Here is a 16,379-nt window from a genome sequence, read left to right as displayed (position 1 = left end):
CTATTCCAATTGCCCAACAAGGAATGTTGTCTATAGTCTTATTTGTGGTTGCCCAAAGGTATATGTGGGACTAATCATGAACTACGCTTCAGGGTCCAACAACATTCTTCCAATATTGCTTGTGCCAGGAAGGATAAAGAATTTGGTAAGCCCATCACCTCTGTAGCATCTCACTTTTTAGACTTCCATAATGGCACTTGTAGCCAATTACAAGTCATGGTAGTCAACTTAGTCCGGACATCCATTAGAGGAGGCAACATCACAGATGAACTTCTTAGGCAGGAATCCAAATGGATTCACGACCTTGATAATTTAGCACCCAGGGGCCTTAATGAGGAGATTCTTTCCACAGGTTTTTATAAGAAATAATCATTAATATTTCACATACCCTTTTTCCATATATTCAACTTTTTGTAATAACTTCATTGCCTTTTTTGACCCACTGGTGCTAAACCGAATTCTGGATCTAAGTCGTGGATACTTACCCCTTCTTGAGGACATCTAATTACATTCATGTCTTCTTTGTGACTCCATCATCCTTCCTTGGCTTACCAGTGCCAAACCAGGCCCCGGACATCGGACGTGGATACTTACCCTTTCCAGAGGACATCTATATATCAATTGTTTGTTTTTTTTTCTCTTGCATATATTTGGTTAATTGTACCTTACTGTGCCTCTTTGGACATAATCTTTTTTCTGTGTGCACCATCTTTACTTTGACTAAATCTTGGACTTATATTTAAATTGTTTTTAAAAAATAGCAAAGTTAAATAAAGTATTAAATATAAAGTTGAGGGTTTTACCATTTTGCACGGCCTTCACCATGCATTATGTGCACATGCATGAGTGTATGCCTAATTATTATTTATTATTTTTATTGGTTATGTGCAACTTGGTAAAAGAAGGTAAAAAAAATAAACTTAGTGGTGGCGAACTCACATCCACCTAATGCATTAGTGGACTTCACTATATGAGGCCTGTATCCACTTAACCATACAGCTTGCTGGCTTATTTATGTCCTTTCAGGGCTTTATCCTCTGACTTTTTTTTAGTTTATGTGCTAACATTTGAAAGGCAGCTCCTGTTCATCTATATTCTTTCAAACAGTCAGATGCAAGCCTATGATTCATAGGCTCTCTGGCTTATCACCCTGCCATTGCACGGATGTTGACATGTGACTGACAGGTGCTATTCTTGACCTTTTTTCTGTTCCCATGACCTTATACCATGTGCTTCCTATATGGGACTCCATAATGCCTGCACACTGGTTGATCTCCTTGAAAGTCCTCCCCTTCCTCACTTTTGACACCTGATTCACAGGTAATTGATTTTCGAGGGTTATATAAATCTGGTACTTGATAGGTAACCCACTCTTTCACTTGAGGAAGCCAATCTTAGTGGCAATACATGTGGGGTTCCTCTCTCCACACACCATGCTATGACCAGGTACTTGTATCTCCGCATCCACCTACAGGCTTTTTTGCTGCCTTCTTCTTTTACCCCTAAATGGCTTTTACCATATGCTATAGTCCTTATATTTAAAACTATAGCTCAACTGACCCCATTGTTTAGGGTCTTTTGCTTTATTGGGGTTCTCTCAGTGCAGCTTTAGCCACTGGACTTGAACATTTTGTCTGTTTTGGGGGGTAATTTACTTCATTTAGACTATTGGCTGATTGTCATTTGTTCAAAATTGCGCTATTTTTTATATATCTGGTGCACACAGTGGAGATAGCTACAAGGTACCTAACTGGTTTGACGGACTCGGCTTCTGCTGAGCCCATTTCTTTTTTAGAGTGGACCCCCTGGGCCGTGGCACCCACCCACCTAGGGCAAGCTGACCTAGTGAGAACACACCCCCTGTACAGGGAGTGTCAGGGGCAAGACCAAGGGGATGAGCCACCACGACTGCTGGGACCAGACGGACGGCTCAGGGGGACACTACGGGAGTGTCTGACGACCAGGGACAGGCAGGAAACAAGACAAGACAAGAGGTAAGTGCAAGGTATCTTCATTAAGATCTTCAGGATCACATTCAGTGCAAACATGAAAACAAGCAAAACGTGCAAGGTGCGCGTGGGCACGCCAAGGTCCATAGCATAGTACGTGCCAGGTGGCACACCTAGGTACAGGTAAAGGCACAATGGCATCGGATTCCGGACCACTGGCAACGATCGACATGATCAAGGCATCAGGCTGCGGACATCAGCCCCGGACATCAGGCCGCAGTCATCCATATTACGATCTCTGGCCGCGATCGGCAGGTTCCGGGCATCCGGCAGGCAAACCAGGGTTCAGGCAAGGAGGCACGTCAGATATCCAGGCATGGTGCGTGTTAGGTAACATGCCAAGGTCCAAGGCTAGGTGCAAGGCTAGGTGCGTGTGTAGGGGACACGCCAGGACTCAGGGCTAGGTGCGTGTGTAGGGGACACACCAGGGTTCACAAAACGAGACAGGGTGCGTGTGTAGAGACACGCCAAGGCACAAGGTACTAGACAGAGTCCTGCGCGTGCAAAGGGGCACGCCAGGGTCAGGCGAGGCAGAGTCCTGCGCGTGCAAAGGGGCATGCCAGGGTCAGGCGAGGCAGAGTCCTGTGCGTGCAAAGGGGCACGCCAGGGTCAGGCGAGGCAGAGTCAGAGTCCTGCGCGTGCAGAGAGGCACGCCAGGGTCATGGTTCCAGGACAGGGTTAGGGCCTGTACGTGCAAGAGGGCATGACAGGGGACATGGCAAAGCCTGCGCACACTTATAAAGAAGCACGGGGAGATATTCCATGGGCAGGCGAGGCCTGCGCGTGCTATAGAGAGCACGTAGCGCACAGTGCAGAAACAGCGTGAGGTGCAAGGGAGCACAGAGGGCACGGCTGGGGCACTGGCTAGCTGATCGGGCTGCGGCACTGACAGATGGGCAAGATTCCAGCGAACCCGACTGAGGCATGGCAGGCGACACAGCTGACACTGACCGACGAGCACGGCTGAGGCACAAGCAGGTGGGCATGGCTAGGGTGGGCACGGCTGAGGCACAAATAGGAGGCTAGGAAGGCCAGGCGCATGCAAAGAGCACACGAAGCAGCAAGGGAAGACAAGAAACCAGGCAGAGCTTAGGCAGAGTATGGAACCAGGAACGGAAGCATAGGCAGAAACACAGAACAAGAACAGAGCAAGAACAGAGCTAGCAGTGGAACGTAGGCAAGAGCCGGGCCAGGGCAGAGCCTTGGGACTAGCCTGGAAACGTGCAAGAGAGCACATAGGAAAGAGCCTAGCAGCGGAGCGTAGGCCGAAGCCCAGAGCCGGGCCAAGGCAGAGCCTTGGGACTAGACATGGAAAAGAGCACAAACTGAAAGAGAGGAGGAATGGTGCGTGTGCCAGGGAGCACTACAGAGCACCATAGCAGAGAGAGCGAGGCAGAGCAAGCAAAGACAGAGACCATAGGGAGGAACCAGGCAGAGCATAGTGAAGGCAAGACATGGCAAAAAACAGGCAAGGCAGAGAATAACAGAAGGACTACAAGTCCAAGCAGGACAAGGATGAACATGGCACAATGGACAAACATAAGACAAGGCAAGGCACGGGACAAGAGATGGAGTACGAGCACGGAGCGTGTGCAGAGACGTATGACAGAGCAGAGTGCAAGGGCACAGAATAGAGGGAGCAACCCCACAGACCAAACAGCCATGCAGAGAAACAACACAATACTCAGGCCCTGAGCATAGGAAGGGGCGGTCTAATATAGGGCATAGCACCTCCTCTTCCGGGTCAGGATCAGGGGAGAACTTCCTAGTTCAGATGCTCCAGGATCACAGAGCGCAGTCACATGATCAGGGTTTCAGACATGACGAGATGATCACAGAACCAGACAGTGCAGGATCCTAGGAAGGACACATGATCAGGGATTCTAGACATGACGAGATGATTGCAGAACCAGACAGTGCAGGATCCTAGGAAAGGTCACATGATCAAGATTTCTAGACATGACAAGATGATTGCAGAACCAGACAGTGCAGGATCTAAGGAAACGTCACATGATCAAGGTTTCTAGACATGACGAGAAGATCACAGAAGGCAAAGCAGAAACGCCGGCATCTTGCAGCTCAGCAGACATGAGGTGAGTGTGCACACTACTCTAGGGAACAATCAGGATAGCAGACATGAGATGCGCGTGCACACCGCTCCAGGGTCATGAGGCAAAACAGACATGGCGAGCATGACACTGGTCCTTCAGGTGTTATGGCTTATACCGTTTATACCTTCAATGGTTTTTTAATTGTTTTTAATATGTGGTCTGTACCTTGTTTGTGTGATCCTCTGTAATCATGCTTTAATAAAATGTATTGTTTCTAATATTTGAAATTTTATTTATGGTGATCCTGGCCAATTTTTATACACACTTCTTTTTTCTTGAGTATTAACATAGTCATGTTTTAAGTGTGGGGCTAGTAATTCCTAGAAATATTTTGTGGTGTCCTCAGATTTCTTTTATGCCATGTGTGTATGTAAGAAGAATTGACAACACAAAAAGCTGGAAAAAAAGAGTAAAATCATGTTTTAATTATTGTAAAACACTGTATAGAATATTGTATCTCCTGCTCATTATACAGACAGTGTAGGACACACTGCACAAAAATAGATAAACCACCAAAACAAACTGAATGCAAAAAGTCCAGAAACAATAATATTATAGCAAAAAGTGAAAATCTTTATTAGAAAACCAGATAGGTAACAAATGGGCTAAAAAGTGACACCTAATGTCTGCAAAACAGCAGTAGGACAATGAACAGTGACTCCCTAATTAATACCATCATAATTATAAAAAGGACCCTATACAGGTGGCCAGTACATAATAAAGTGCATATAGTCAGAAGAGGCATAGATAATATCAGATATATAAGATGTTATAAGGCTGACATGAAACAATGGCAGACAGTCAGCCTCTAAAATGTAATCAGGTGAACAAACACCACATACTATTAAATGAATGGAGTGATACCAGGCTGACATCCACCAGTGACACTCAGCAAGTTTTATGGCCACATTAGTGGGTATCAAATAAAGGAACACAAACCAGAATTATACCTCTATAATTATGATGGTATTAATTAGGGAGTTCATTGTCCTACTGCTGTTTTTGCAGACATTAGGTGTCACTTTTTAGCTCATTTGTTACCTATCTGGTTTTCTAATAAAGATTTTCACATTTTGCTCTATTACGGTTTCTGGACTTTTTGCCATGTGTGTACATAGTTGGCGCAAAGGGGGCTGAGAAAAGGGGGCTGGATGAAGAGAGATCGAGCAGGGATCAACACTTACAGATGTAGTCTCTCTTCTTTCTTCTTTTTTCTTTCTTCTTTCTTTTTCCTTCTGCTGTGCTGGGCTTTGTGGTGCCACAGCAGCCTATGACACCACAATCCCTGCTGGAGATTCAGTAGTATGACACTTCTGTAGGGAATCCTCAGCTAGTGTGAGGACCCATGCAGAGCAGTCAGACAGGTCAAAGGCAGGTGACAGACAGGTCACAGAGCCATCATACCTCTGCTGTGACCTGTCATTGGTGGGATCGAATGATCACATCGATCCCACCAATCACTGCTGGTCCTGGTGACCATGTCAACTGCCTAGGATCACTCCGAACCTAGGCAGATCACAGCCAGGCCACCAGCAGGGCACAGCTGTGCCCTGTGATTGGTGTGATCGACGATGACATCAATCACGCCATACAGCTCCTGCTCGGCCTGTCCTAGGCTCCGGCCTGGGATCGGTGCAATTACAGCACCAATCTGGGCAGTTACCGGCAGGGCACAGTGCGGTAATACTGCTGCAATCGGCAATCGCACCAATCTGAGGGGTTTCGATCCTAGCCTGAGACATCATTGTTTCAGCCAATGAGAGAGGCTGTGATTGGCTGTTCAGAATTGGCAGGCTGGGAGGGCAGGATCAGAGCCCAGGATGCCGACACCATCTTCCCTAAGGTAAGATTGAGTCGGAATTTTAATGTGATCATGTAGGGAAGGTGACCTGATGGATGGACAGACTTGTCAGAATAGAGAAAGGAAGGTTTGCACAGTTTAGACAGGTGTCAGTTATTACAGTGGGAAAACAGCTAAGAAAGTGTAGTGGACGTGCAGTACCTTGGGTTGACCATTAGAGGGCAGGGAGGAGTGTGAGGAAAGGACTTGACATCAGCTTAGGGCTTAGGAAACCGTTGGTCATGGGGGCGGAGTTACAGGGAACCGGGAAAGCTATAAATTTGACAGGAGGGTTCCAGAAGATTCCAGTCCCCAGGGGGAGCTCAAGTGACAGCAAGACTACGACAGTTTGTGCACTGTGAGGAGAACCAAACCAAGGGGACTGAGGAGAGAGAAAGGGGGGTGGTCCTGACACAAAAGTACCGCAGTATAGACGAGGCACCGAGGTAAAGCATACCGTATTGAGAGAGACGACTGATCAGTAAAAGTACTGTTGGTTTACGGGCCTAAGGCGGCCACAGTGACGGATTTGACAGGATCGTCGAAGAGTGAAGAGGGGACGGTGCGTATATGTACGTCCCCGGTGTAAAGTACGGTGTGCGTGAAGCGGCCCTGGAAACGGAGGGCCGATAAGTGAAGTGCGGTGCACTTCTGAGGCCGTCAGGCGGACGGCAAGTGAATAAACTTGGACCTGTTGTACCCGACATTTGCCTCCATCGTGTCTCTGTCAAGTCTCTGCGCGGTAAGAGAGGGACCATCCCCCAGCCCGGCCCACGAACCCTACACTTGGTGTAGTTGGCAGGATCGCCGCCGCTAACACGCTATTTTCTGCGGCAGGCCTGCCCCAAGGGACTGCTCTATGTGAATTATAAGCACCTGTGGAATAGAAATCACCCACCTGTGGATTACAAATTGGGAACGCTATGGCGGATCCACGTTGCTAGCAGAGGATTCGGGGCGGTATCAGGTACTGTGCAGGATGGCGGTTACTTCAACGCAGAGGAGAGGTCCGGGTGTTTGCAATCGTTCTGGATGGACTGGGACCCCCTCCTACATACCCCTCGGGGAAGCGATATGTACCAGGAGGCCGATGCTCCCACATACTGGACCCTGGCAGGTGGGTGGAAAAGCCTGTCATCGCCCCACCCAGCAGAGGGAGTGGCACAGAGGAAAAGATTGGCTGCGGCTGTTTGGCGCCATTCGAATGCTGCAGTGCCCACCGGACCGGATGCGACGCTGTTGTTGTCGAGGCATTGGCCGCCTGGAGAGGCGATGGCAGCGGGAGGTCGAGCTTCGCCAGAAGAAACATACCTCGGCGTCACAGGCAGCCAGTCAGATCTCGGGTGGAGAAGCGGAGCTGTGGCGGATCCCATGGGTGCGGCCGCCAAAGATGCCAGCAGAGAGCCTCCCCGTGGAACCTCTGAGCCTGGAGGCCAGCCCCGCCGGACGGCGGGGTGAAGAGCGGAGACTGCGGGAAGAGCTGCGTGATGACGTGACGGAGGCCACGGCGCCGGTGAAGGTGAGAGTTCCCCCGACCCCGACAGTGGCTCCACAAGCGGACCCCACCATTCAGCCGCACCACACGGCATTCTGTGTCCCCGAGAGCCCGGCCAAGGAGGGCCCTACCATTTATGTAGAATTGAGCAGGGCCTCCACTCCTGGCCCCGAACCACCCCACCCGGTGGCGCCACGCCCGGTGTCACCGGTGCGGAGTCTGACCCTAGAAGACGCTGCTGCATCCCCTCTGCCGCTAGTGACCTCATCTTCAAAGTTGGCCGCTACCCCGGCTCCGGCTGAAACTTCAGTTGCTGCCTACCCTGCGGCCGCGGCTATGTCAGTGCTGGAACCGGCTGCGGCCTGTTTGACAGGCCTGGTGGCCCAATCTTCCGAGAACACGACTGCACCCACCCGCCACCCGGCCCCAGCGGCTGCTGGGCCGCTGACATCATCGGCCGCCTCTGCCCCGCTCTCTTCTTTGGCGGAGCCCCGACCACCGGACTCCAGAGCCTGCACTGTACCCTCCGTTTGGGTCACAGAGGTTATGAAGAAGAAGAAGGCCCGGGAGCAAGAGGTATGGAACCTGCTCCACGCAAAGGGAGAGGCTGGTATGGCGGCTAACAGATCTATGGGACGGCTGGTGTATACCAACATCGCCAAAGGATATGGCTTTATTTGGGATGAGACTGGCCAGAAAGTTTACATAAATGTGACTTCCTTTCGTCACGGCTGGGCTTTGAAAGAAGGAGACTTAGTGTCTTATTACAAAGAGTACTGTCCCCATGGTTATTATGCGGTGGCCGTACTTGCAGAGCCTGAAGGATGCGAACCCCCGTAAAGAGGACTTGTGTGGACACCCTCGGTATCCCAGGAGCTCCATGGCTGTGGAGCCCCTCACTTCTGACCACTAAAAGTGGGTTAGACTGTCGGGAGTCCGGTGCACCGTTGTGCAGGTCATATGGACAGTTGCGTTTAGAGTGAAAAAAAAAAATTGTTGTTTATCTGTTGTTTCTATTTCCTTTTTCTTTCTTTCTTTCTTTCTCCTTTCTTTGTTCCTTTTAAAGGGAAGTATATGTAAATATGTTTGCCTGACAGAGAGGGGATACGAAGAAGAGAGGGAGTGTCCATGTCCAAGGAAGGGGGGGAAGAAGACATGCAATGTTTTGTTATATGTTGGTTTTAAAAGCAAAAGTAAATGAAAAATAAAATTTACAAAAATGGGGTACTTGTGATATTATAAAGTTGTTGAGATATAATATGCACAAGTAAATGCAACAGGTCAGGGTAAGAGGGAGGTCTGTGTGACCGAAGGAAATGTGAGACCGAAGGGGTCTAAGAGTTGAGGAGGTCTGGGACACCGACCATGACCCGTTATCGAGAGAAAGATAAAGAAATGGAAGAGGACAAGCGTACAGTAGTCACAGGTCAGTTCCCTGACACCACGGACACCCCCAGAAGAAAGCAGGTGGGCGCTGACAATGATCTGGTAGGTGTCAGACCTCGAACATGGCGTACCGAATAGTGGAAGGTGACAGCAGGGGAGAGTAGGGGAAGGTACATGCCATAGAGAGAATATGGGTGTACCTAGCCCAATTTGAAGGACATTGTCATGTGGCATGCGTGCTGGCAAGTAGCAGTAGGCTGCTCAGAGCCTTGTGCTCCCAGTTTGGTTTGGCCCCCGCGGGTAGTGCGTTTGGCTCAACAGCTGGTCCAACAACAGATTGTAGGGTAAGCTTCAGAACGACGAAGGCAGGGATTACGATTGTTGAGGACGACAATAGACGAAGGGGGAGTGTAGGGAAGGTGACCGGACGGACAGACTTGTCAGAATAGAGAAAGGAAGGTTTGCACAGTTTAGACAGGTGTCAGTTATTACAGTGGGAAAACAGCTAAGAAAGTGTAGTGGACGTGCAGTACCTTGGGTTGACCATTAGAGGGCAGGGAGGAGTGTGAGCATAGGACTTGACATCAGCTTAGGGCACCATTGGTCATGGGGGGCGGAGTTACAGGGAATCGGGAAAGCTATAAATTTGACAGGAGGGTTCCAGAAGATTCCAGTCCCCAGGGGGAGCTCAAGTGACAGCAAGACTACGACAGTTTGTGCACTGTGAGGAGAACCAAACCAGGGGGACTGAGGAGAGAGAAAGTCAGGGGGGTGGTCCTGACACAAAAGTACCGCAGTATAGATGAGGCACCGAGGTAAAGCATACCGTATTGAGAGAGACGACTGATCAGTAAAAGTACTGTTGGTTTACGGGCCTAAGGCGGCCACAGTGATGGATTTGACAGGATCGTCGAAGAGTGAAGAGGGGACGGTGCGTATATGTACGTCCCCGGTGTAAAGTACGGTGTGCGTGAAGCGGCCCTGGAAACGGAGGGCCGATAAGTGAAGTGCGGTGCACTTCTGAGGCCGTCAGGCGGACGGCAAGTGAATAAACTTGGACCTGTTGTACCCGACATTTGCCTCCATCGTGTCTCTGTCAAGTCTCTGTGCGGTAAGAGAGGGACCACCCTCCAGCCCGGCCCACGAACCCTAAAATCACCACGACTTAAGTCACGGTATCGCATTAAAGGGCATGAGGTACTATCCCATTCATGGTCATACAGGCCTGGGTCACAAGGACGGGACAGTAAGTCAGATGTCATAAAGGGGTTAAGGACTAACCTATTTCCTATATATAAATATATACGCACAAGAAAAACACAAAAAGTACAAGGATTGCAATTTTTCTTTGTATTTTTCTTGTGTGAACAAATATAGGACAATATGTTAGTGCTTAAATATGAGATGTTAATGCATGAATTTACACTCTTTTCTGTTTTGATGTCACATAGAGTTTAAAAAAGGCCCATGTTTTAGTGCCGAAATGTTACAAAATTATTTTTTGGGATTTCCATTTTGAGTGCCGAGTACATTATACATAGAAAATTACAGCTTGTCAAGAAAAATGTAAAAAAAAACAAAAAAAAAAAACTTACATGCATGCAAACATCAACCATAAAATGAAAAAGACTTCTAAAATTAGTGTAATATTATTTATGTAGAACAGTAATGGAGCAAAGCACTGCATATGAAAAAATAAAATTTGTTTTTAATAATTTCCCCCAGAAAGAGTTAGTAAGTTACTTTTACTCTCAATGATTTAATTAAAAAACACAAAAACACAAAACACAACTTGTACTGAACAAAAACTAAACTCTGTATTTGGCTGTATTGAAAAAAATGCCAATAATGAAATAATTCAATACATTAATAATAATAATAACAATGCAAACAAAATAGTCATCATGGTTCAAAGTCAAATCTGGTCTATAAGAGGTAAAAAATAATCAGGCGATTGGCATAACCATTTCATTATGTTTTTGTGGTTTGGTAAAATTTATACATTGTCTAGTTATTTTTCTTAACACATTTTTTACTTCTCTATTTCTGAAAGTATAAATAAATGGATTTAGAAGGGGTGTAACCACAGTGTATGTGAGAGCAAAGAACTTGTCATATTGACTGCCTTTTTGTTTGACACATACAATAATTGCTGAACCGTAAGCGAGAGACGCGACAATGAGATGGGACGAGCATGTTGAGAAGACTCTTGTTTTCTTCTCCCTGTTAATATTCACTACAGTATATATATAATATTAAAGTAGAATCCCACTATGGCGAAAAAGGGCAAAACTGTTGCAATAAATGCTGCAAAACTGGTTGTCATATTACTAATAAATGGATCTGAGCAAGCTAAATTTTGCAATGGGGTCAGATCACAGAAGAAATGGTCTACCTCATTTGGTCCACAAAAGTCCAACTGAAAAGTGAAAATTGTAGGGAAAAAAAGAGGTTAAAAAACCAAGAAACCATGACAGAGCAGCTAATTTACAGCAGAATTGACTGTTCATTATGGCTGTGTACCGTAATGGATTATTAATGGCTAGATATGGGTCAAAGACCATCAAAGCCAGCAGAAAACACTCCGTTTCCCCTAAGGCATTAAAGGTGTGCATCTGGACAAAGCAACCATAAAATGAAATGGTCTGCTTAGTCTGGATGGGAATAGCCAGCAGTTTTGGAATGGTTACCGAGACTATCATTATGTCCAAAGTACTAAATATACTGATAAAGAAATACATCGGAGAATGTAGGGTAGGCTCCATTCTAATCAACTGAATAATAATAATGTTTCCAAAAACACAAATTGTGTAGGCCAGAAGAACAGCACAAAAGAGTAAATTCTGAAACGAATGGAAGTGGGAAAAGGCCAATAAAAAAAAACTCATTCACGACAGTTCTATTGACATGCTTCATATTGAATATAAAAAAAATCTAATGGACGACAGACAGTATTATAGATTTAAGGTTATAGTATGTAGACTAATACAAAGAATATTTTATAACATTTTGCTACAGATATTATGGGGAAAAAAACAGCAGAACAAGAGGACCCAACTGATTAATGTCAATGTCGGTCGGGTGTTATTTAGCCCAAGGATGGTCAGTGTGGCAAAACGAAAAAAAAAGAGAGATTTCACCATGTTACCATGTTTGTCAAATTTTCTTCTTTGGCTAGAACTTTGTACAATTGAAAAACCCTGTGGCTCACTGTTAAATGTATTGTCTTCCACAGCAAAGGTCCTTATTTTGGGTTATGTCAAAGATCAGCTACAAAAATGAAGAATTAAACGTCATTTACTAGTCATATAATGTGAGCTGCAAGAGATTTTCAGTTAAACGTTTATGTTAAAATCTTCTATAAAATAGGCAAAAATAAAATATGGCTATCAGTTTGTAGGTCAGTTCTCATATTTGGTTCTTGTTTGAACCCCAAAAATTCCATACGCAATTCAAATTGAGCGTTTTTTTTAAATTGAGAGCCATCTGCAAATTTTAAATTAGGATGAAAAAACATTATTATAATTTGTTTCACCCTTTCTTGACATCGGCACACTGGTTTACCCTTTGCTGATTGCTCAGCTATGATGCAAGCACAGGAACCGAGCCTGCATCATACCTGACAGATGCTGACTGTTTTGCATAACCATCATCTGCCTCTAAAGGGCCTGTCACACTAAGAGATATCGCTAGCAATATCGCTATAACTAGTGACATTATAGCGATATTGCTAGCAATATCGCTGTGTCTGATACTTACCTACGACCCGCTCCCCTGCTGGTTATCGCTGATCACGTGAGAACGTTCAGGACTGTTTCTCGTCGTCGTCAGCTTCCTGCAGCGCTTCCTGTGGAGAGATGAGCGACGAGCGTGGACACGGGCGGGAGGACGCAGGATTGCCTAGTGTGACAGGTAAGTAGCAATCCCCGTCCCCAGCGATGTCGCTGGTGAGATCTGCCTGTGTGGCAGTTCACTAGCGACCACTTAGCGATGTACCAGCGATCCTGACAGCGTCATATCGCTGGTCGGGATCGCTGGTACATCACTAAGTGTGACGGTACCTTAACAGTGGCTTGCTCCACAGGCTGCTTTTAACCCCTTTAATGGAGCTGTGAGTTTTTTATGCCAGCATTTTAAGTATGTGGTCCAGGAGTTAACAGTTCTACAAACCATTCTCCCTTACAGGTTCCTGATGGGCTCCCATGTCAGTCAGAGGCCACCTGAAGAGTTGACTGGCATACCTGCCATGATGCTGCTGCCGTGAAGCACAATCTTTGCCTGGATTAATAGGAGACTGTAATGTTATGGTTTGGTAGTGTTGTAGTGTACTGTTTACGTGATCAAGTGATCACAGGTTCAAGTCACTAAGGGGCACTAACATATTGTGAGAAAAAATGTATTAAAAATTTAAATCTAGGTCATTCCATTTTTACCCTTTAAAAATAAATAAAAAAAAAAGTGGTATAGCTACATCTGTAAAAATGGGATCTGTCAAAATATAAAATTGATTAACCTGATTGTTAAATGCCATAAATGAAAGAAAAAAATATATAATGCCAGAATTGAGTATGTTTAGGTCAGTGAAACTCTTCATAAAATGCAATCAAAACATTGTATATGACACTAAGTGTAACAATAAAAATATCAGCTCACCAAGCAGGAAAAAGCCACCCAAACTGCTCCATCCGCCAAAAAAGGAAAGTGTGAACATGTTTTGGAAAATGTTGAAAGAAAATGAATATTTTTTTCTTACTTCACTACTTAAAAATCTACACAAGTTTGGTATCACCATGTTTGTACTGACCTGAAGAATCATATTGCCGGGCCTTTTTTCAGGTGTATTCCATAAAAACAAAACCCTGTGGAATTTCAGGGGATTTAATTCTTTTAATGTAATTTTTTTTCCAATACATCAAATGACAAAATGAATTGTGTCTGCAAAAAAATTTAGCCACCATTTGACCATGTTGAGTAAAAGGTTATGACTAGGGCAAGACAAAAGTGCAAAAATGGAAAAGTCGGGAAGATGCCTTTATATTAGTTCTACATCTCATTGACAGTAAAATCTTTGAGGCATGTTATCAATAATGAAGGTAAGACTAGGAATGTCTGCTTCTACAAATCTAAACTAATACTTGTAAAGAGTGGTAAGAAAAGTAGCCAGAACTCCCATTAATGAGACATCAATGTGATTTACGTCTTGTGAAAAACATCGCCAATTGGTAAAAAAAAATGATTGGCCTTCTATCATTGCTAAATAAATATTTCAAGGGTGAAACACACTAGTCCTTATCTTGTTATCATAAACAGATGCCATTTACTTCACTTGTGGCTGACTTAAGATATTCAAAAATACATTGATCATTGGATACTTGGCACCTTACTGCATACTATAAGGCTAAGTTCACACGTACCGGAACTCTCGCGGAAATTACCGAGAGAATTCCGGAATTCCAGTCCGCGGGAAAATCGCATTTTAAATTCCCACGATTTTCCCGCGGAAAAACTAGCATTTTGCAAGCGTAATTAGCTTGCAAAATGCTAGCGTTCTCCAAGCGATCTGTAGCATCGCTTGGAGAACTGATTGACAGGTTGGTCACACTCGTCAAACATAATGTTTGACGAGTGTGACCAACTTTTTACTACTGAGGCCGCCTATGCAGCATCAGTAGTAAAAGATAAAATGTAAAAAAAAATAAAAAACGGTGTTATTCTTACCCTCCGACGTCCCGCGCATCCGTTCCCAGTAATCCTTTGCGAAAATGCCCACGATGACGTCAGTTCTCGCGGGATCGCGACGTCTCGCGGTAATTCGCGATGACGTCGCGCGAATGACCGCGAGACTTCGCGATCCCACGAGATCGGACGCCATCGCGGGCATTTTCGCAGAGGACTACTGGGAACGAGAGCGTGAAGAGAAGCGGAAAGACTGCGCGGGACGCCGGAGGGTGAGAATAACAATATTTTTTATTTTTAAATTCTTTTTTTTACAGGGATATGGTACCCAAAGCCTGGAGGACAGTCTCCTCTCCTCCGGACCATGGGTACCATCCGCAAATGTTCTGCTTACTTTCCGCATGTTGTGCACAGCCACATGCGGGAAATAAGTGGAACAATGCATTCCTATGGGTGCGGGATCGCCGCGCTTCCGCAAATTAATGAGCATGCTGCGGTTTTTACCGCGAAGCGATTCCGCCGCGGTAAAAACCGCAGCATTAGCACAGCATTGCGGAATCCCATAGGAATGCATGGGATGCTTATTTTTCACGTTTTCGCGGCAAAATCGCGCGGTTAAAACAGCCACGGAAACGCGAAAAAAAGCCACGTGTGAACCCAGCCTTAAACATAATATAAATATATTTCTCTTTTTATATACTTTGTCTAAAAAAGCAAGCTAGGATAAAAATATCCTCTGATAATGCACCTGGTTTAATTGGTGTGATTAGGGACCTATTAGCATCACAGCTCCGTTTATGTTTTGGAACAAGATCTTATTTGGACACAGTATTATAGAACTGGAGTAGAGATGAGCGAATTTGCCTTTTTTTAGGGTCGAGTCGGGTTTCATGAAACCCGACTTTCTCAAAAGTCGAGTCGAACGAAATCGGTCGATTATCGGGAAAAGTCGGAGGTCCGACTGAAACACGAAACCCAATGCAAGTCAATGAGGAAGCAAAGTCGTCAGTGAGTGGAGGACAGGAAACACACCTACAGTGCCCATTTCAATGCCAACGACATCAATTCTTATTACTTAAGCTTGTCAACCTTAATTTACTTTATAATAATAGTTACACATTGAAAACTGAGGGTTATTTGGCTAAAGTTGTGGGGGGGTAGGGCTGGCTCCAGGTTTTTTGTGCCCTGGGCGAAAGAGTGTCAGTGGGCCCCTTTAACATATACCACAATTCATGATGCTCCGATACGGCAGAGAAATATTGGTATAGTGCAATGACAAATACTTCACTTCTTATATTACATGACTGATATCTATTTTAAATTTTAGAATAGCTCAAAAACCGGACAGTATATTCCTCCGTACAGTATTATGGCCACCACATAGAACACCATACAGAATAATGAGCCCCATATATTGCTCCATACAGAATAATTGGTCCCATATAATGTTCCATACAGTATATGATGAGCTCCACATAATGCTACAGTATATGATGGTCCCATATAATGTGCCATACCGTATAGGACGGTCCCCATAGAGTAGAATGAGCCCCACATATTGCTCCATACAGTATGAGTCGCATAAAAAGCTCCATACAGTATATGATGGGCCCCATATATTGCTCCATACAGAATGGATTCCATATAATGCTCCTTACAGAATAGGCCCTATATGTGCTCCATATAATGCTCCATACCCTATATGATGCCCCATAAATAATGAACCCCATATGATGCTCCAGTATATTATGGGCCCCATGGATGATGCTCCATTGTATGATGGGCCTATATTATGCTCCATATATAATGGGCCCCATATGATGCTCTGGTATATGATGGGCACCATGGATGATGCTCCAGTA

The 16,379-nt window shown here is 45.3% G+C and overlaps 2 long non-coding RNA genes and 1 pseudogene across 2 annotated transcripts in view; 1 reads left to right on the top strand and 2 right to left on the bottom strand.

Moving 5' to 3' along the window:
* LOC141082737 (uncharacterized) overlaps positions 1-14,189 on the top strand; it is a 65,846-nt gene extending 51,657 nt beyond the window's left edge. The window contains exons 3-4 of the long non-coding RNA XR_012230567.1: positions 1,796-1,994; positions 13,027-14,189. This is a non-coding gene — a long non-coding RNA (uncharacterized lncRNA). The remainder of the gene's footprint in view (positions 1-1,795; positions 1,995-13,026) is intronic.
* LOC141082738 (uncharacterized) overlaps positions 1-16,379 on the bottom strand; it is a 50,406-nt gene that overhangs the window by 24,556 nt on the left and 9,471 nt on the right. The gene's annotated exons all lie outside the window — the stretch shown is intronic.
* LOC141083103 (olfactory receptor 6E1-like) lies at positions 10,744-11,757 on the bottom strand (annotated as a pseudogene).

Source organism: Dendrobates tinctorius, unplaced genomic scaffold, assembly GCF_039654945.1.
Source record: "Dendrobates tinctorius isolate UK_male_01 unplaced genomic scaffold, ASM3965494v1 ptg000019l, whole genome shotgun sequence".
NCBI lineage: Eukaryota > Metazoa > Chordata > Amphibia > Anura > Dendrobatidae > Dendrobates > Dendrobates tinctorius.
This window is presented reverse-complemented; position numbering and strand designations above follow the sequence as displayed.